This window comes from Alexandromys fortis, unplaced genomic scaffold, assembly GCF_014885135.2.
Source record: "Alexandromys fortis isolate MF-2015 unplaced genomic scaffold, M_Fortis_MF-2015_v1.1 scaffold_224, whole genome shotgun sequence".
Lineage (NCBI taxonomy): Eukaryota > Metazoa > Chordata > Mammalia > Rodentia > Cricetidae > Alexandromys > Alexandromys fortis.
Genome location: NW_026068104.1, coordinates 1,709,895 through 1,731,746, shown reverse-complemented (window position 1 = coordinate 1,731,746; position 21,852 = coordinate 1,709,895).

Genomic DNA, 21,852 nt, shown 5'->3' with positions numbered 1-21,852 from the left:
GGGGGGAGGGGAAGAGGAGTGGGGAGAGGGGGAGAGGAGTGGGGGAAGGGGAGAGGAGTGGGGGGAGGGGGAAGGAAATGGGAGGCGGGGAGGAGGCAGAAATTTTTTCAACAAAAAAAAAATAAATAAAAAAATAAAGAAGCAAATGATTTTAAAAAACGTAAAGTCTTTAAAGAAAAAGAGGACAGGCAGTCATAGATTAAGGGAGTAAAGATAATAAAACAAATATTAAAAAGTAATAGAATAAAAAATAATGTCACAGAAAGATGGAGAATATACCAAGAGACTGAATTATGTATATTATTGTGTTTTCTTTTAATTCTTTTACTGTGAAGGAGCTAAGTACAGAGACATTTCATTGTATGGGCTGCTAAGCTAAACCAACATATTATACTTTAAAGGTTTCTTGACTTCAAAATTTAAGTCTAAGAATATTTTGCTTTGAAAAAGAGATTCTGCTTTTGGTTTCCAAAGAACTTAAGAACCTGTGGATTCTTTCCAGACGAATGTGGTTTGATGGACCAAGTGCCCCTAAAAGTTGACCTTGAACATTTCTCAAAAATTACTTTGTCCAATAAACATCAGGCAATTTGGAGAGAACTGTACCCATATTCCCAAATATTGTTTATAAATATTTATTTACATTTAAAGGGGGATATGCTATAGAGATAGATACTTTGCATTGGTATGGGTCTTGCTCTATTGACAGTTCATTTAAAATGCAATGTATAATTAAGAAATATAGATTAATAAGTAATCATCTATAATAACCAAGCTTGTAGTCATGTTATTTAGATTTTCTAGAGTACAGAGCTTTATTTAAGATGGATAGGTATTCTTCAAACCTTCTGAAGACTACATAATATAGCATTTAAAATGTTTAAGACTTTTTTTGAGAGTGAAACACATATGCTCCTGGCAGCTCCAATCTACTTCAAGAGGAAGTTGGTCCTTGAAGAGGCTTCTTATGGTGTTTGTGAGCCATTTGGTCAAGAAACTGCTCTAATCTAGACTTCTTGATGAACTGGACATGAAAAAAAACATAGAGAAATGACTGGTAAACTTGCCAAAAGGTGAGATGATCCATAGGTGATTCATGAAAAAGTCTGCCAGACATTCTGCATAACACAGACGAAAGTGACTGACAAACTGCCAATAAAGGTGGAACTGTCTTTGAAATTTTCTGTGTCATGCAGAAGTCTGCTGGACACTAAGAGCCTATAGGCTGAGGATGGATGCCTAACAGTACAGAAGAATGTTAGGTGACTGTACAAGCAGTGAGATGTTTCTGTCAGTTCTAGAGTTTTGGAAGATGCTTACAATAAACTTACTGTTTACTTAGGTAATATATCCTTCTGCACTCTCTGATAGAGTTGAAGAGTTGATAGTTATAATTTTCCTTAGTTAACTATTATTCTTGCTTGATACCTATTTTGTTGTATGTAATTTTTCTATGTTAAAGTTAAAACTTTCCTTTTTATTTAAACAGAAAAGGGGAGTTTGTGTGGGATTCTCCTCAGTATGCTGTGAAAACATTTGGTTAATAAAGGACTGCTTTGGACCTATAGCAGAACAGAACTTAACTAAGTAGGGAAAACTGAGCTTAATGCTGGGAGATAAGAGGCAGGATCATAGAGAAGCCATGTAGTGCCCACTGGAGACAGACACCGGAAATTTACCTGGTAAGCTACAGCCTCATGTCAATACACAGATTAGTGGAGATGGGTTCAATTAATATGTTCAATTAAAAAAAAAGCTAGAGCTAATGGGCAAAGGAGTAATTTAAATAATATAGTTTCTGTGTGGTTATTTTGGGGCTGAGCAGCTGGGAACCAATAAGTAGGCTCCTACAACAATTGCATATGAAACTTTAGACTCACAAAAGTATGATGGATGACACAGTACTTTCTTTAATTTTTCTAATTACAAATGGACTGAATACTGTAACTGAATCTTGCTTGACAACTGTTTTGTTACATGTAATTTTAGTATGCCAACATGAAAATCTTTCTTTTTGCTAGACAGAAAGGGGGAAATGTTGTGGCATGATCTTTCTGTATGTTGTGAATATCTGTTGTTCTCCTTGGTTGATAAATAATGCTGCTTTGATCTATGGCATGTCAGGATAGAGCCAGGTGGAAAAACAAAGGAGAAATATCTGAGAAGAAGGGCTGAGTCTGGGAGATGCCAGCCAGCTGCTAAAGAAAAAGGGCATGTAAAAAATGAGAGAAAAAGCTACAAACTTTGTGACAAAATATAGATAAAAAATATGGATTAATTTAAATTTAAAAGCTATCTAATAATAAGCCTCAGCAGGTGAAGTATTATTCAAATAAAATAAACTGTGTGGTATAGCACATGATATTCAATACTATGTAGAAAGAAGTTTGGTAGTAGGCAGCAAAGATAGAGATTTTGGAGAGAGTATAGTTTTATATACATGTCCAGGAAAGATCTCACTGAATAAGTGACGTTTAATCAAAGACCTAAAAGAAGTGACTCATCTAAGTTTTCATGCAGTAAAAGCAGCAACAGTAAGCCTTAGTTAGTATTCCGAATGTATTTTAGATATAGCAAGAATATTATTATAAGTGGGAGATGCCAATTAAGAAATACAAAAGAAAGAGAATATCAGAGGCTTGATGAAGGACTGACCATGAACAGCCATAGAAGTCATGTCACTAATTTTGTGTTTACTCTGAAATAAAATTCACTGGATTATGTTCATTGAAAAGTTGTGATCTAGCATAAATCTATGTAGTGACCTCACTAGATATATTAAGAACATTCCAGGTAGGAGTACAGTTGAAAATAATAGAAAGTTTAAGACTATTATAGTAATGATGAAATGATACAATAATCATTTGGATAAATGCAGAAGATGTGGAGTTAATGAAAATGAGTGGAATTCTAGATAAATTTAAAAAGATCTGACATCATACACAAAACTCAACTCAAAAAATATCCATAAACCAAAACATAAGAACTGATATCCTAAAACTGCTAAAGAAAAGAGAGTATAATTTAATTTGTAGGCAAATGAAATTCTGTAACTCAGGGAATAAGACCAAAAATTGACAAATAGCTAATAAAGCTCAAAGAATCTAGTAAAGAAAATCTAGTAAAGAAAAGAAATTAGTCAATTGAGTGAAAAAGAAACACACATAAAGTGAGACAATCTTTGCAAGGTATACATTGGACAGAATATTTGTGTCAAAATAAACAAAGAATTCAAAATAAAAACAAAATCAAAAACAGAGCATCAAGAAAAGACACAACTCAATTAAAAATGGATTTTGTAATTGAATAGAAAATCCTCAAAATAAATAAAAATAATTAATAAGAGAAATGCAGGTTAAAAACCACATTAAAGTTCTGTCTCACTCCAGCCAGAATGGCTATCATCAGAAATTCAAAGACAACAAATTCTAGAGTGTATGTATGCTAAGGAGAACCATTATTTCCTGTCGGTGAGAGGATAAACTAGTGAAACCACTCAGAAAATAAGTCTAGAATTTTTTTAAAAAACTAGAAATGTACCTACCATGTGAAAAAATTATGCCACTCTTAGGTATATTCCCAAATAATTATAGAGATACTTGAATATTCAAATTCTTTGCTGCTCTATTCATAGTACTTAAGAGATGAAGGACCAATGGAATCGAATAGAAGACCCAGATATTAATCCACACACCTTCAAATACCTGATTTTTGACAAAGAAGCAAAAAATATCAAATGAAAAAAAAGCATATTTAACAAATGGAGCTGGCATAACTGGATATCAACATGTAGAAGAATGAAAATAGAGCCATCATATCTATCACCATGTACAAAGCTCAAGTCCAAATGGAGCAAAGATTTCAACATCTTAAAGCCAGCCACACTGAACCTTATAGAAGAAAAGGTGGGAAGTACACTTGAACGCATTGTCACAGGAAACCACTTCCTAAATATAACCCCTGCAGAACAGACACTGAGAGAAACAGTTAATAAATGGGACCTCCTGAAACTGAAAAGCTTCTGTAAAGCAATGGACATGGTCAAAAAGGCAAAATGACAGCCTACAGAATAGGAAAGGATCTTCACTAACTTCACATCAAACAGAGAGGTCTGATCTTCAAAATATACAAAGAACTCAAGAAAATGGTCATCAAAAGAATAAATAATGCAATAAAAAAATGGAGTACAGACCTAAACAGAGAACTTTCCTTAGTAATCAGAGAAATGCAAATCAAAACAACTCTGAGATTCCATCTTATACCTGTAAGAATGGCCAAGATCAAAAACACTGATGATATATTATGCTGGAGAGGTTGTGGGGAAAAGGAAATACTTCTGCATTGGTGGTGGGAGTACAACCGTTTTGGATGTCAGTGTGGCAATTTCTCAGAAAATTAGGAAACAACCTTTTTCAAGACCCAGTAATACCACTTTGGGGTATATATCCAAAGGATGCTCAGTTGTGCCACAAGTACATTTGGTCTTTCAGTTACATCAAGATGTTTAGAATACAAGATGGAGACAAAACAGCAGCCTACAGAATGGGAAAAGATCTTTACCAATCCCACATCAGACAGAGGACTGATCTCCAAAATATACAAAGAACTCAAGAAATTGTTATCAAAGGAAAAAAAATCCAATACAATATTTCAGAATAAATAAAAGTATGTATATATATATATATAATAGATAAATAAGATAAGATAAAAGGGCTAGGACAATGTTTCTCAACCTGTGATTGTGGCCCCTTTGGGGTTGAATGACCCTTTCATTAAGAGCATCAAAAACTACTAATATTTGCATTATGATTCATAACAATAGTAAAGTTGCAGTTATTAAGTAACAACAAAAATAGTTTTCCTGGTTGGGAAGTCACCACAACATGAATACTGTTTTAGAGGGTCACAGCATTAGGAAGGTTGAGAACCACTGGGCTGAGAGTTGCCTCAGACAGTAAAAATGCTTGCCATGCAATCTTGCTGATCTAATTTCTATCCTGGGAATAAAGCAGAAGGCAAGAATCAATCTCTTGAAGTTTTACTCTGGTCTTCATATACATTACATGTGCACCCATACATTCACACACAGAGAATAATTTAATAATAATAATTAAGAAAGAAAAATAAACATTTTCAAATAGAGCTATAGAATATTCTAATGAACTGAAGTAGAAATTGGAAATCTAATACCCACTATTGAATCTTAAAAATCAATTAGGAGAGTGACATACTAGAATATAGAGTTATAACCATACAATATTAGAATAAAAATGATAGCTAACACATGGTTCTTGCTATCTAACAATAACTATCTCTATATTATAAAACTTATTTAGTCCTCATTCTAGAGAAAGAAATTAAACACAAAAATATAGTAATCTCCTTAAAGTTCACACAGTTAGGGTGTAGAGTTGAGATTTAAATCCACATAGTTTGGTTGCAGAAATATGTGCTATATTGTTTGTTCAAAGTTCACCATTAATACAGCTATATGTAAAGAGAGAAATCCTCCATAGCCCATCATTTTATAAAAGTATTTTCAATTGGGAGTTCAACTTTTCATTGCCCTCTTAGTAATGTATTTTTCAAGGTACAAGATGAAGTGTTATCAATACAACCAGCCAGGGCAAGCCTAATGGCATGTTGAATAAATAATGTCCTTCGGAAGCATCAGAATTGGTCCAGTGTGTATTTAAAGAAAGCAATGAAATGTAACTAACCATTATGGAAGAAACATTACTATTTCATGTAACAGTTTTCCTTCACATCCTATAGGAAATCAGTGAAGAGTTTTCAATTTTCAACCCTCAGAAGCATTGGAAGAGCAGATGAAAGCTACTGTGTCCATCCTACAACTAGAAAGCTGCATATTCTAGAGTTAACTGGTTAGTATACAAATTAAGAAACACACATATGCATATTTCTTATATATACATATATTTTTAACATATTGTTCAATCAAGTTATAAATGTATGTCAGAGGAATTACATACACAAGAACGGAATAATAGTGAGAATGTGATTAGGCATCATATGTGATATTCCTCCTGGGAAGTTAATGTGAGTCAACTCTGATCAAGGGATAGAAAAGACAACTAATGTAGCCTGATCTGCTCTAGTATATGTATGGTAATTTAGAGAAAACTAGAGATAATTCACTTCTCTGGTCAGAATTCAGTTGGCATATTGTTTTAACTTAGAAAGAACATTATAAGAGGTTGCATACCAGCTGGGAAAGAGTTCAAGAGAGAGGAAAATGCTCAATGAGATCTTCCACGGCAATCATATAAGTACTTGGCTACCAATTATCCAGTACTAACATTCTACATATATTAACTTGCTAAATCATCTTTACAAGAACAAGCGTATTCTTTGACTCTCAGAGATGATCATGACATTTTCAAGTTCATATACACACTAGAAGTGGACCTAATATTTAAACACATGTCTAAATAACTCTACTATACCACATTTGACTTCAGTGAGAAAAAAAGATTATTTATCTATGTGCCCTTATGTTGAATCCCTACTATAGTGCAATCAAGATTCATTGCCACTATTTTTACTTCATAGGTAGTAAAACAGTAGATTAGAGTGGTTTGGAGCTTAACAAAAAGCACATAGCTTGCAAGTGGCATTTGTCAAGTATTAAGTACATTAGAAATGTTTATTCTACAGTATCTTTTAAAGTTGGAATTTTGAGAAAAAAGTATAAGATATTGACATCTTCCAACTTAAAAACCATAATATCAATACATTATCCTTTAAATATGACTCATTTTCATGACTATACAATATTATTTTGTACCTACGGAATGCTTAGAAGTATATAATAAACTGAATCTGTAGGAATACAAGACAAATAAGGTATTAAACAACATGCATTATTATTCTGCCTCTTCTCACTTTACACTCTGCTATTCTGTATTTTTCTCATTACTTAAAATTCAAATCACTTCAAATATTGCTTTTCTTTACCGCAGGTCTTCAGTGACAGTTTTATTTTTTTCCATTCACCTCTTCTCCACAAACATCAACACACACACACACACATACACACACACGACTTCTGAACTTTCTTTATTCTTATATTTTATTATGTTGCTGTTATTAATAATCAGTTGTTTCTTCCTATTCACTCAGGTTTTCACTGAAAAAAAATTAATCAGTGCTCATTTCATAGAAGGAATGAAGTAATAGAGATTTATTGATGGTCATGAATGATAAAGAAATGTTATTCTTAGAGCTATTACAAATTTACTTTTATCTTTTTTGGCTGACCTTCCCCACTTTTAATATAGGCAACTGCTTTTGATGAATTGTTGTGGAAAATTTTAGCAACTCTCAGAGCATAGTTTGAAATCTATTAAAGTAGGTAAATCTTCCATCTCATGCAGATATCCCATGTTTATATCCCAGAAGTTGGCCATCCATATTTAAATAATATATACACAGTGTAACTATATTTACTTGCTCTTATAACAGTTTATCCTACCCAAGATCTTGTTTAGGTAGACATGTTGTTGAGATTTTATTGCATGTATCATCCCAGTCATGACTAGAAGACACTAGCTGGCATTAGATGTCCTTCTCCTCCCTCTTCCAAGATTTTCCTTGAGCCTTAGGGTTTGTAGATGTCTCCCTTGGGGTTAGGCACCTTTCATTCATCTAGTTTCTGCCTTTTTGCCAGTTACGTATCCTGTAGTAGTTCCTATCTGTCACAAAAAGAAGCTTCTATGGATTTTCAATTCTAGTCTGGATAAAAACTGGATGAGAGTTTACATGCACTTATTTAAGAATACTACCTGATTTAAAAGTGACTTTGCTTATTAAGTCCAGCTACATCTTCAATTTTGGAAATGGTAAATTGCATTCACGTATGTTGCAGTGCTAAAATTCTAAACAACCAGTATTTATTTGATTTTAAATTTCAATTTTAGTGACATCTCATATCAATATTAAGCCATCAGGTGGCCACTGAATCAGGAAGTACAACTGAGAAAATCATTCACGCAAATGCTTTCTGCCTACTTTCCTTAGGAGACAAGCATCAGGCTCATACCATAAGTCTTCATAGGCCTTATGTTTGTCCTCCCCCCACAACATTTAAAGAATTTGGAGGATGTAAGGGATTATATAAAGTCAAGATTCAAATTCATTATTGAGTCAAGTACTAAAGCCCGTATCAGAGGCAACTTGATTGTGAGCTACTAACCTCTTAGGAAGACATACTTCTTTGCACATCCGATCACTCATCATCCTAATCCCCTTTCCAAAGTCATTTCCTTCTTAATTAAATTAATCACAAATGCATCATTTCTGACTAGGAGCTACCCATTTAGGCAGTGAAAAAAAAAAAAAAACTGCCGTTGGTGAGGGAAAGGAGACAGCAAGTACTTTAATGACTTTCTTAAAAAGGAAACTTTGTTTGAGAAGTAATTGTGTGTGTTTTTTCCTTCCCAGCTATTACTTTTCTGCTTTTAAATCTTAATGTCTCATCTGGATGAACACCTTATCACAAGCCAACAGGGGAAGGCGGTGTTTGTATTTGTATTTGCATTTATATGGCATTTTCATACAGTGTATCTCACACTGCCGACAGAGCAATGAATCACAGGCCTGGAGCACCCTCTCTACATGCATCATGGGAGCAGCCATCTTCCACATGCTCTACAGCAGCAAACTAATTAATCTTTCTAAATTTTAATTCCTAAGAATGATGCTGTGGCCAGGGAAGCATGAGAATAGTGTGTATGTCTGATTGGAGGTTTTTCACAAATTGCAGGAAGTCAGAAATAGTAGGAGAGCATCACACAGGTGCAACCCCCCCCCCCAACTGTCGCTTATCGCCACAGCTACTGGTGGAATCCTAGAATGAATGAGCCATTGCAGCTTTTATAAGCTTATGATAGAGAAGAGGCAAGCACACAGAATTCACCCAGAGTTATTACAGAATCACCTCCCAGAACTGAGTTTGTGATTAGCATATTCTTTTCTCTTTAAAAGTAGTTTTCATTCATTACACATTATTGCTTTTTTTCTAAAAATCATCTTAGGCTCTATATCATTAACAAGTAATGAAAACCATTGTGAATTTAGTTCTGTGGAAAGCTGGGTCCATTTTAGTACTTTAGGTCAACATGAAATACAAAGTACCCACAAATAAAACTGACTATAAGATCAACTTCCTTTACGTCACAAAGCACCATTCTTTCCCAAACAATCCCAAGTGTTAGATCACGGATTGGTACTAATCTATATGATCCAGGTAAACTTTACTAAATTTCACATTGTTGCTATGAAACTGAGAAATGAAACATGTATACATTTCAAAGTGTACAAGACAATGTTTTGATATATGTTTTGATGCAGCATTTACTATGGTCATATATAAGCCTAAGTGTTCAACAACCTCCCAGACACACTCTGGAGGAACATAGGGGAAGTGGCTTGGGGATTCTTTTGAATTGCCAACAAGATTCGACTTTGCAGTAATTAAGGAACTACTGATCACGATCTTTATGGCAGGTCCCATAGGTTTTCACTTCCCTAGAAAGGGCATAATGTTGCAGTGTTTAGTGAAATGAATAATGAGTTGCACATGGTCTAAACTTCAAGGCCACACTAACCCCTTCCCCCACCCCTTCTTTCACCGTTGCCTTGTTCAGATAACCTGTCTACATTCTCTGTTAAGGATGCAGGATTAAAATAAGGTCCTGATATGCCTCCTACAGTGTAGGCTATGAACCAGCGTTGGGTGGGTACATTTTTAAACTCTCAGGCACAGTGCAAAGATTATAAAATGATCTCTGGAGCTTGTGGATGTCATTTAAATTAGAGTTCATGATAGGAAAACAAATGGTTGGGTGAGATAATAGGGGCCTGTGTTATATTCTGAATTCCTCAGTCTTTACTTTTAGCCAATTAAAATTAATTCCTTCAGCCTCACAGCCTGGAAATCCCAGGTTCCAAGACATGTCAAGTTGTGGTTCAATTTTGAGACAGAGGCAATTCCTCAAGAAACCCCAGCCTGACACAATCAAATAAGCCTTGTCAAAGTCCACCTAATCAAAAGCCCCACACTTAATCACATCAGCTTCTTTAGCTCAAACTAGACAGGGTCCCATCAGGGGCTGGGAGCTCTCCATCAATGCTGCCTGTTATTCAAATGATCTAAGCTGCAGCAGTTCAGGCCTGCATCCAGGTTATGGAAAATCAGCTGCAGCTAATTAAAAGTAGTGTGCAGTCTCACATGAGAGTTCCAGCCTCTTCTCCCAGCCAGGTACAGAATGTAATGCGTCTCCAATCATTGCACTGCACCAGGGACCTGGACTAGAGGATTAATGAGACTGGGAAATCTGGAAAGCCAGCGAGTAAAAGCAAAAGTAACGTGTGTGGCACAGGGAAAAGTAAGAGTGAGTAAGAGAACTTAATGTAACACCCTCTACATCCACACACTAGCGTGGAAATTGGCAGTCTGTGTTTCAATAGTATCTGTGTTATTTCGGTTCCAGTACCTGCCACTCTCTAGAACATTAGACTTAGTGAGCTAAGACCTATATCTGCACAACACTGCTGCACAGGGCCTTATTAGCACTCCAGCAGAAACTGAGAACTTAAGAGCATTTTCCTTTAGCTGTTTTTGATTTTCTTTGAACAATTTCAATATATTATATTTTACTTTTTGATTGCTGTCATTCCACTTTCTATTATTTATCTCCAACCCTATTACCTATCACAAACACTCATGTGCATGTGCACACGCACACACACATACACATACACACACATAAACATACCTCTTTCTCACATTCATGTCTTTGTCTTGTGACCAATTAAGATTAACAATGGCCGTGCCCACAGCAACTCTTATAAATGAAAACATTTAATTGGGGCTGGTTTACAGTTTCAGACGTTTAGGTCATTATCATCATGATGTGAAGCATTGTGGGAATGCAGGCAGACATGTACTGGAGAAGGAGCTGAGAGTTCTACACCTTGATCCACAGACAGCAAAGGAGACTGTGTACCACACTGTCAAAGCTTGAGCATATAAGACCTCAAAATCTGATGCCACAGTAACACACTTCCTCCAGTAAGGTCATACCTACCTCAGCAAGGCCACATTTCCTAACAGTGTCACTCCCTACATGCCAAGCATTCAAATATGAGTTTCTGGTGTCCATTCCTATTAAAATCACCTACACACTGTGACCTCACCAGTGGGTAAACAACAGAAAACAGTGATTTCCTCTCTTCAAGTATCCATGAGTAGCCAGAGTTCAACAGAAAGCTATAGGACTGCATGGGCCTCTCACAGACCTATGACTGACTGTTGACAGGTGTAGCCTTTTGTATGTCCATGGCTGGCAGTCACTGCTGTTATGATATGATGATTATTAGTTGTGTAAAGTCCACAAGAAAGCATTTCATGTCTCTTTCCCCTATCACTGACCCTTATATTTCCCCCACCCTTCATCTGTGTTGTCCCCTGAGTCTTATAGGGGGTGCTATGAAGGTCTTCTTGAGGACTGAGTACTGTCCAGTCACTTAGTCTTAGTACTGTTTGTAGCCATGATTCTCTGCATTTGCTAGCTTTCATTATAAAAATATTTTTTCTTCCTAATTAAGTCCATGACTAGCATTTGTATATAAAATGAACCTAAGTATTTACAAGTCAGCTTGGCACTGAATCAGTTTAGCCAAACTAAAGTGTAAGTGCCCATAGGGCATAAGACCTTCTCAGTCATATGTTTTTAACCAGGATTATAGTACCAGGCATGAATTCCCTCCTGTGTGTCAGTCCTTAATTCCTACCAGAGAGGATTTGGTTGTCCCCATGGCAGTAGTATCTCTATTATTTCACTGGATATATCTTCTTTGGCAGGTTAGTATTGTAATTCATAGGGTTCTCAGTTGGGTAGGACTATTGTCTTAGTTAGGGTTTAACTTGCTGTCATAAAACACCATGACCAAATGCAACTTGGGAAAGAACAGCTTTATTTCAGTTTACATGTCCTGAATCATAGTCCATTAAGAGAAGCCAAGGCAGGAACTCATAGATAGGAACTCAAGCAGAATCCATGGAGAATTACTGCTTACTGGCTTTCCCTCTATGGTTTGCTCAATCTGCTTTCTTCTAACACCAAAAACTACCATCCAGGGGTGTCACTACCCATACTCACATGGGCAAAACAACATCAATCATAAGACAAGAAAATACATCACAATATTTTCTGGTGGAGTCATTTTCTCAATTGATGCTCCCTCTTCTAAAATGACTTGGGCTTGTGACATAAAGTTATCTAGCATAACTATTAATGTGTTTGCTCCCTCGGCAGCTTGAATTTACCTACTAGCACTGTGAATATTGTCTACCAAGGAGGAAGCTTCCAGTTCATGTTCACCCTGATTTCTCCAATATGTGGTATCTTCAGCAATAAGGATTTATAATCTGACTCTGGGGGACAGCCAAGAGGAATGATAATAGCCTGCATTGTTTTGGTAGCCTCTGAGGTTTCCACAATTAACAACACATAAATATTTCTCCTGTAGTTGACACTAAAATTTTAGCTTAATAACCTTGGATTACCAGGTTCAGCATTATTCATTCCTTCAAGTTATATAACCCTTCTCATATTTTTTAGGTGGCTTGAAAGTAGCAGTCATCCATAAGGATTTCACCCACAGTATTCATTTTCATTAACCCTCCCTGTTCATCTCCTCTACTCAGTCTACTGCTTCAAGTATTCACACTCTTTTGTATATCTATTATTATCCTTTGAGGCATCTTCCAAACAATGACCATTTTCCTAGGTTCTTGTCTTCTCTGGTCACTCCAAGTTCAACACATAAATCTAAACATTCAAAGCTAGAACTGACATATGAAGAGAACACACTGTATTTTATTTCTAATTATGGATTGCATCACACAGTGTAATTTTTCAAGTCTATCTGCTTACTTACAAATTTAATTTTTCATACAGATGAGTAAAATTACATTCTGTACAAGTAACACAATTTCATTATTCATTCTTTAATGAATATATGTGATGTGGGAGTGTCATATATCAATCTGTTGATTACATTGGTTAAGTAATAAAGAAACTGCTTGGCCTCATACCTTAGAACATATGTGGGTGGAGTAAACAGAACAGAATGCTATGAGGAAGAGGAAGTGAGCTCAGAGGCCATGCTCCCCTTTCCCGGGCACATGCAATGAAGCTCTGACCCAGGATGGATGTAGGCTAGAATCTTCCCGGTAAGTACACCTTGGGGTGCTACACACATTATTAGAAATGGGCTAGTCCAGGTGCGAGAGTTAGCCGAGAAGAGGCTAGATATAATGGGCCAAACAGTGTTTAAAAGAATACAGTTTGTGTGTTGTTATTTCTGGTGTAAAGCTAGCCATGCGGGTGGCCAGGTGCTGGGGACACAGCCCCGCCGCTTGTATTAGTACATATATGGGCTGATTCCATTGGCAAGTTTTTGTGACAAGAGCAGAAATGGACATGGTTGGGCAAGTGTCTTTGAATAAGATATAGACTCCTTTAGGTATATGCCTTGAGTGGCATAACTGGCTAAACACAGAAGTTCTAGTTCTAATTTTTAGAAAAACTTGCAGAGTGATTTCCATAGTGCTTGTGACAGATTACAAAGCAGACCAAATAAGATTATATTTTTGACATCATTTGGGCCAAGAAGAGTGATATGAGGTGTGGTATGCAGTGGATTCTGGAGCTGAACAAATATTGATATTCTTAATCCACCATAATATACTAAAAAGGTTTATAACAGTTCCCTTATGCCTCTGAACTTGTGGGTTTTGTGTGTGTGTGTGTGTGTGTGTGTGTGTATGATGGGTATCATAGAATGTAAAGTGTGCAAACTGTTTATAACTTCATCACAAGACAAAGATGAATATAAATGTATTGATAATAACAGAAATGAGAGAAAGAGACAGAGGGAGAGATTCTCCCAGTGTAGCATAGTAGTTGCTATAGAATTCTTTAAACAAGTGACAAATATTCTTCATTTATCAAATAACAAACCCCAGGCAAAATATAATGGTAAGGGGATCCTCATTATAGCATGGATGGCTTATTCAAATCCATTTACTGAGACCATCATACCAAATTTATTGTCTACCAAAAGTGGATAAACAATATCATCTTTTTGTAAGATCTAGAAGGCTATATAAGAAGACATAGTATATAATTTTGTTATTTCCCCTTTGTCTTTTTATCTTTGTCTCCCCTTAAAATACCACATGATTGTACAAGAGAAAAGGTTTTATTTTGTTCATTGCTATACCTATTTCCAAACGTAAAATGTGACAGAGTGAACTATTCAGTATATTGAATATGTGATAAATCCATTTGTTAGCATTCTTCTTTTCATATAAAGGTGATCTCCATGAAAGCATGTTTGTAAATAAAAATATTTTAAATATCTTTTAACATTTCAGAGTCTCCCACAGTGCATCTTTTACTCCCATTATTTCATTCATCAAATGTATATTGACTGCTTGCAATGTTCTAGGTCCTATGTTAGACAGGAAATATCAGTGCTAAAGATGTAAGAAATTGTATCTGCATGTAACTTAAAATGGACTGGGAAGTCAACAATTTAAAAGAAAAACTTCTTGTAGACAATGACAGTTAATTCAGAGACATTCTTATCTGTTCAAAGAACTTAGAATAAGCAATTGTTGAATGTTCACCCCTCAGTGGAACTATATTACCTGCTTCCCAACATCCTCAAGTCTGGACACTCCAACGTTTCATTTTGGATAGATGAAGTGCCTATGGGGCCCATTTCTTCCTTTCTTAGAGGCTAATACTATTTATGATTGTTGGAGCAGTGTGTGTCATTTTATTTGATGACGTATCCATTCAAGGTTAAAGAGTTTCAGAGGGAAAGGAATGAGTTTAACGAAGGGTATGGGGAGTGCATATAATCCCAAAACATTGTACATATACATGCAAATGTCCAAAAATAAAGAAAAATATAGAAAAGCAAATTCTTCTGATCAGTATAAATGTCATATGTTTTCTTGAAGTAAAGTAAAATAACCAAAGATAATGATGCTTGCCTTTGACCTTTGTGTCTGAGATCACTAGTTCTATATCAATCAGTGGGCTGAAAGCACTGCAGGAATAAGTACAGCTTCTAGTAATTACTGCAAAACTTCTCTGAACACACATAAACTCTCATTATATCTTAACCTATCACACTGAAAATTTCCCCTATTGCATTATTTACTGGTTTCTCCAGCATCATAAGAACTGGAAGTTAAACTCTTCCTTAACCACCTCTGGTCTAGAGACTGGAGCTGGTTAAGAAGGAGTTTGTTGGAAATTTCAGTGAGTTATTATCAGGAACTGAAACTGAAAAACTCAATGTAGTGTTTTCTTGCTGCAACTGTATCTACATATACTCAAATTTACAACTGTCTTCTACATGTGATAGATAATATTAAGTATCTGTCTTCTAAATTGGGCTTATTTTGCTTAACATAATGACTTCCAGTTCCATTAATTTTCTTTTGTGTGACACACTGACTTTGTATCACTCTTCGCCCTCTCGCTCTTTTAAGTTCACATTGAGTGAACTAGATAATTCAGGGTAATCATTGTGTATCAGGGTCCTTAAAGTAATCATATATGGAAAATACAGTTTGCAAGATGTCTTCGACATCTTGTAGAAAGAATAACAAGATACCACAAACTTGAAAGTTTATAAGTTTGTTTCTCAGTGTTCTGAAAAGTTCAACAGCAATGTGTCAATATGCCTAGTATATGGTAAGAACTTGTTTAATCATGGATAGGGCCTTTTGCTGGGTTTTCACATGATAGAAAAAGCAAATGAAGCCAATTATATTGGGTCTTTTCTTGATTACTTTACTTGTTTGCTGTACTAACAAAGCACCACAGACAAGGCACCTTATAAAAGAGTTTTTTAGGGATCTAGGTCCCAGAGCATTAAAGTCCATGATCATCATGATGGGAAACATGACAGCTGGAAGGAAGGCATGGTGCCAAACGAATATCTGAGTGCTTAGATCTGATCTACAAGCACAAGGCAGAGAAAGAGATAGTTGATAATGGTGTGGATTTTTGCTAACTCAAAGCCCACCCCCAATGATGTACCTCTTCCAACAAGACCAGACCTCCTAATCCTTCCGAAAGAGTTTCCCAAACTTGGGACCAAGCACTTGAACATATGAGCATATGGAGCCATTTTTATTCAAAACCATCATAAGCCTCAATAACAAGGATACTTCCAATACTTTTATTTAGTAATTACTTTTCCATTACTGTAATAATATTCCTAAGGCAAATTATAACATAATTTATTTTGGCTTACTTTTCCAGAGGTACAAGAGTTCATGAAGTAATCATGATGGCAAAAGCAAGAAAAAAGTGTTCACATCTTGAATCACATGCATGAATAAGAGATAACAACCCATGGTATTGGTCTCCAAACTCTCAAAGCCTATTCTCAGTAACATACTTCCTCTAGTAAGTCCACACCACCTAATTATCCAGAAACAGTGCCATCAACTGGAGATCATGTGTTCAAATATATTAGCCTATGGCAAACATTATCATTCAAGTCACCACAGGTATTAATACCATTTTTGATGGTTCTGAACTAAATAATTACTCCCTCAGAGTACTACTTCTTATAGCTATTACTTTAGTGTATTGAACTTTAACATATAAATCTGAGGGGTGTAAAAAAGGTAAAGTTATGTGGCTATGGGATCCACAGATGAGGATGTAATATGTGGTCATAATTTAACCTAAGATGGAACCAAGTACCCATTTGCTATGTAGCTGTTTCCTACAACTTTCTTTTCTCTTGACATTTTTCATTTGGTTTTTGAATATAAAAAAGAGTACACCTTTACTTAAATCACTCTCCTTAGTGATATGGGATTCCCATCTATATGCTGTAAATATGCCTTACTACCAATGGTTAATAAGGAAGCTGCTTTGGGCCTATGGCAACATAGAATAGGGCAAGGCAGGAATTCCAAGTAGAGATAGAGCAGAAAAAAGGTGGAAGTCAGGGAGATGCCATGTAGGCACTGAAAGAGAAAGACACACATGAAAGCCTGCTAGAAACTTGCATGTAGGCCATGACCTCATGGTGATGCACAGATTAATAGAAATGGGTTAATTTAAGATATAAGAGCTAGCTAGAAATATGCATAAGATAATAGACCAAGCAGTGTTTTAATTAATACAGCTTCTGTGTAATTATTTCAGGTCTGGGAGGCCAGGACATAAACAAGCAGCCTATGCCTACAAAATAACATGCCAACGTGGGGCACCAATATCCACAAAAAAAAAAAAAAACCTGAGAGACTTTAAAAAGAAATTATAGACACAAAAGAATATAATTAAACATGACTTCTTGGTAGCTGTATTTTTTTCAGATTTGCTCTGTTTGCTAGAAGCAAGCAGAGGCACAATTCATTTAAGAGAAGGCTTCCTGACTCAGTAGTAGCAGCAAAAACTGCATGGCTCCTTTTAAAAGGCTTCCTGGTTTGTGCTAGTTGCACAAATAATTCTGGATCTTTCAGGACCCTGATAATTTGAATGGGGTTTGTAAGAAAAGTGATACAACTTGCTTAATGGCAACATAGACCTACTGTGTGCCTGGAAATGGACGTGTGAGCATGGCGTGTATGGCTGGCACCAAATGGATGTCTGCCATGTTGGAATGGGCAGAGCCAAAAGGCAAAGCAGACTTATTCCTAGCCACACCACTTAGCCTTTTAAGAAGCTCTCTTGGATAGAAAAGGATTACAGATACGCAATAGGACAGATTCAGGCATAAAGGACCCCTAAAAAAGAGACAGTGTATTCAAAACATGTACTTAGGCTTGGTAGAGATAGAAAAAGAATATAGACAGTCATAGATTAAAGGAGTAAAGAAAAATAGCCATGTAAAAATGGAAAATACACAGTCCGGATTTTATATATATATATATATATATATATATATATATATATATATATATATATATATATTTGTGATTTTATTGAACTTTTTGACTATGAACGAGCTAGGTACAGAGCTAAGTACATTGTACACCCTGCTAAAATAAACCAACATATATATTTTAAAGGTTTATTGACTTCAAAATTTGAGTCTAAGGATATGTTGCCTTGGAAAAGAGGTTTTGCTTTTGTTTCCACAGAAGATAAGAACCTGTGAATTCCTTTCAGGCTAATATGGCTTGATCAAATAAGATATCCTGAAGTGATAGCCTAGGTGGTTCAACAACTACAACAGCTTCAGAACTGAAAGGCTGAGATGAAATAACTATACAGGATATCCCATAAAAGACACGATTAACAGTGACCCAATCAGCAGGAAGTAGTCTAGAAAACAGCACCCAAATTTCCTAAATGATTGTTTACAAATGTTTGTTTACAGTTAAAGGGGGATATGCTATAGAGATGAATACTTTGCATTGGTAGGGATCTTGGTCTATTGATACAGTAAAGTCAATTATGTTATATGTATATTTCTGTTCTTGATTAAGGTACTGTGTTTGTGCAGCTCATTTAAAATACAATGTATAATTAATAAATACAGGTTAATAGATAATCATCTCTACTAACCAAGCCTGTAATCATGTTAGTTAGATTTTCCAAATGTGTAGAGTTATATTTCAGATGAATAGCTATTCAAACCTTTCAAAGACTAACAGAATATGGCACTTAAAATGTTTGAAAACTTATGACTTTTCATGACAATGAGACACATCTTCTCCTGGCAGCACTAATCTACTTCAAGAGGATAATGGTCATCAAAGAAGCACCTCATGGAGTTGGTTAGCCATTTGGACAAGAAGCTGCTCTTGCCTAGACTGCTGGATGTTATGCTGTATAAAATGGACATGCACACCTGCAGAAAAATGACTGCTAAAGTTGGCTAAAGAAGGTGACACAGTCCTTTAGGGTTCCTGCTTCATGAAAGAGTCTGACAGACATTCTGCAGAACACATTAGAAAGCAACTGATGGACTTGTCACTACAAGGCATAAGAGATCTTCAAATTTTCTGCTTCATGGAAAAATATTTCAGAAACTATGGGCTTGTAGGCTGAAGATGGATGTCGTAACATTACAGAAGAAATTTGGTGAATGTCCAGGCAGCAAGATGTCTCTGTCAATTCTAGTTTTGGAAGTTGCTTACAATTCACTTCCTGTTCACCTAGGTAATATTATATCTTCTGGAGTCTTTGATAGAGTTGAAGAAAATATAGTTATAATTACAGTTTTCCTTAGTTATAATAAAAGATAAAGTAGATATAAATAAATATTGCAATTGTAATGTTTGCTTGATACCTGATTGTTGTTTGTAATCTTGCTATGTTAAAGTTAAAACCTTCCTTCCTTTTTTAGACAGAAAGGGAAAGGTGACCTTGGATTCCCCTCTGCATTTTGTAAATATGTTTTATTACCATTGGTTAATAAAGAAGCTGCTTTGGGCCTATGACAGCACAGAATAAGAAAAGGCAGGAATTCCAAGCAGAGATAGAGAAAAGAAGATGGAGTCAGAAAGATGTCATGTAGCCACTGAAGGAGAAATATGCCAACAAGATCTTGATAGATCCTTGTCAGTAGGCCACAATCTTATGGTGATGCACAGATTAATAGAGACGGGTTAATTTAAGACATAATAGCTAGCTAGAAATATGCATAAGCTAGTAGACAAAACAGTATTTTAATTAATACAGTTTCTGTGTAATTATTTCAGGTCTGAGAGGCTGGGAAACGAACAAGCAGTCTCTGCTTACACCTTGGGTCTCTCTAATCATTAAGTCCTATACCTCATACACTTAAAACTGCCAGACATCTTGAAAGAGGAAGTGATATATGCTGCCTCTATTCCTCTTACACTTTTTTTCTTCACAGCCTCATCTACTTTCTGTCATTTTTTCCTCAGTCTTTAATTCTGCCTTTTCCTTCTTTTAATGTGAGTTGAACTTCATCTTTAATCTTAAGTTTTCTAGTCTTCTCTTTATATACTAATTCTTATGCAGACATCAATGGGTGTTAATAGTTTCTCTTGATATATTCAACTATCAGGTAGTTATTGAATACCTATTCTGCATCGCTTGCTTTTGTAGATATTTGAGGGAGATGGATCATCAGCTTACTTGAGTCTGATGCATTAGAGATGCATGCAATTCTCTACACCCTCACTATCACTATCATTACTTAAATAGATAAAAGAACTTTATTTCTAGTTTTCCTAGCCTCTTTGGTTGTCCATCCAAATTCCTGTAATACTTGGCACTAAAAGTGACTTTTCCAAAGTGAATTAATCATGTGATTCTTCTTTATTAAAAATCCTTTGTGTCTTGTATTATCTCCCAGATAATGATCATGTCCCTTGGTGTGACAAGACAATCCCATAATATTCTGTACACCCTATTTTTCTTTTCAGCTCTTTCATTCTCTACACTTACTCATTTAGTCCATGTTCTGGCTACACCAAACAAATTTCTATCTTGTAAAGTTCATTCTCTTGCTTATACCAGAAATATCTGCCTTCTTCCATCTCTATTTTTACATGTGTTTCTTTCCCATGCATGTATTCATACACACACACACACACACACACACACACACACAATTCACTAGTCAAGCTTTAGGGCATTTTCTGGAAGAGGCTTTGCTTAGAAAAGTCATATGAATATTCAGGTCTCTCTATATATTTTCTGTCCCATTTGTTTTGCCCATCAGCAGAAATAGTAACTTGATATGGAAGCATTTCCAAGTTTGTTTAGTTTTCTCTCTACCTTCATATCTGCAACACTTCTTGAAATGTGAATGTATATTTTAGTCATTGTCATATGCACAAAAGTTAGTACTATGCCTTTCTTTACAGGACAGATGCTTAGGAAATATTTGGTGAAAACAATGAGTAGATAAAGGAATTAAATTATGACATAGAACAAATTAGTATAAAGTAATACAATGCTAGCATAAAAATTGGCATAAAACAATACAATATTTCTAATCAGTCCATCGCTGTTTTTCTCCCAGTAACAATATAGAAGAATATATCATTTCTAACAAAGTTTGAAATGGCTAATCTTATATCTTCATTCAACACGTTTTTATGATCATTGAGTTTTGTGACATAATTTATCATGTAAAAATGGGACAGGAGTTAATTCTGACCTCAATTTCAATTGCATAGGGTAGAAAACTGCCAAATTGCCTGGGGTTATTGAAACCATCATGGCAACTTCCTTACAAAAGGACAACAGAATAAACAGAGCTCTACTGGAATGAGGTTTAAGCCACAATAATTTTGCATGAACGAATAGATAAAGAGGCACTAGTGTCAAATACTGTGACCTGAGAAAGGGTAGAATCTAGAAAAGATGGGACTTGCAGTTTCCAAGAAGTATTTGAAAATATTCAATTCTTGGGATAAGTCTGGGACATATAAGAATATTGTATAATATTCTTCCAAGTGAATGAGTTTGGGAGTAGAACCATATATGGTTTTGGCTTTGATTCTTAAGACCAAGATTTTTAAGATGATACATCTTTCTAGTAAACTAAAGAGTATAAAAAAATGAATAAATAAAAATATTCCTTGGAGCTGGGTGGTGATGGCATAGGTCTTTAATCCCAGTATTTAGGAGGCAGAGGCAGACATATCTCTATGAGTTCGAGGCCAGCCTGGTCTACAAGAGCTAGTTCCAGGACAGGCTCTAAAACTACAGCAAAACCCTGTCTTGAAACACCAAAAAAAATATTCCTTGGACGAATCTAATAATATCATTTGAAGATATATGTGAACAAAGAATA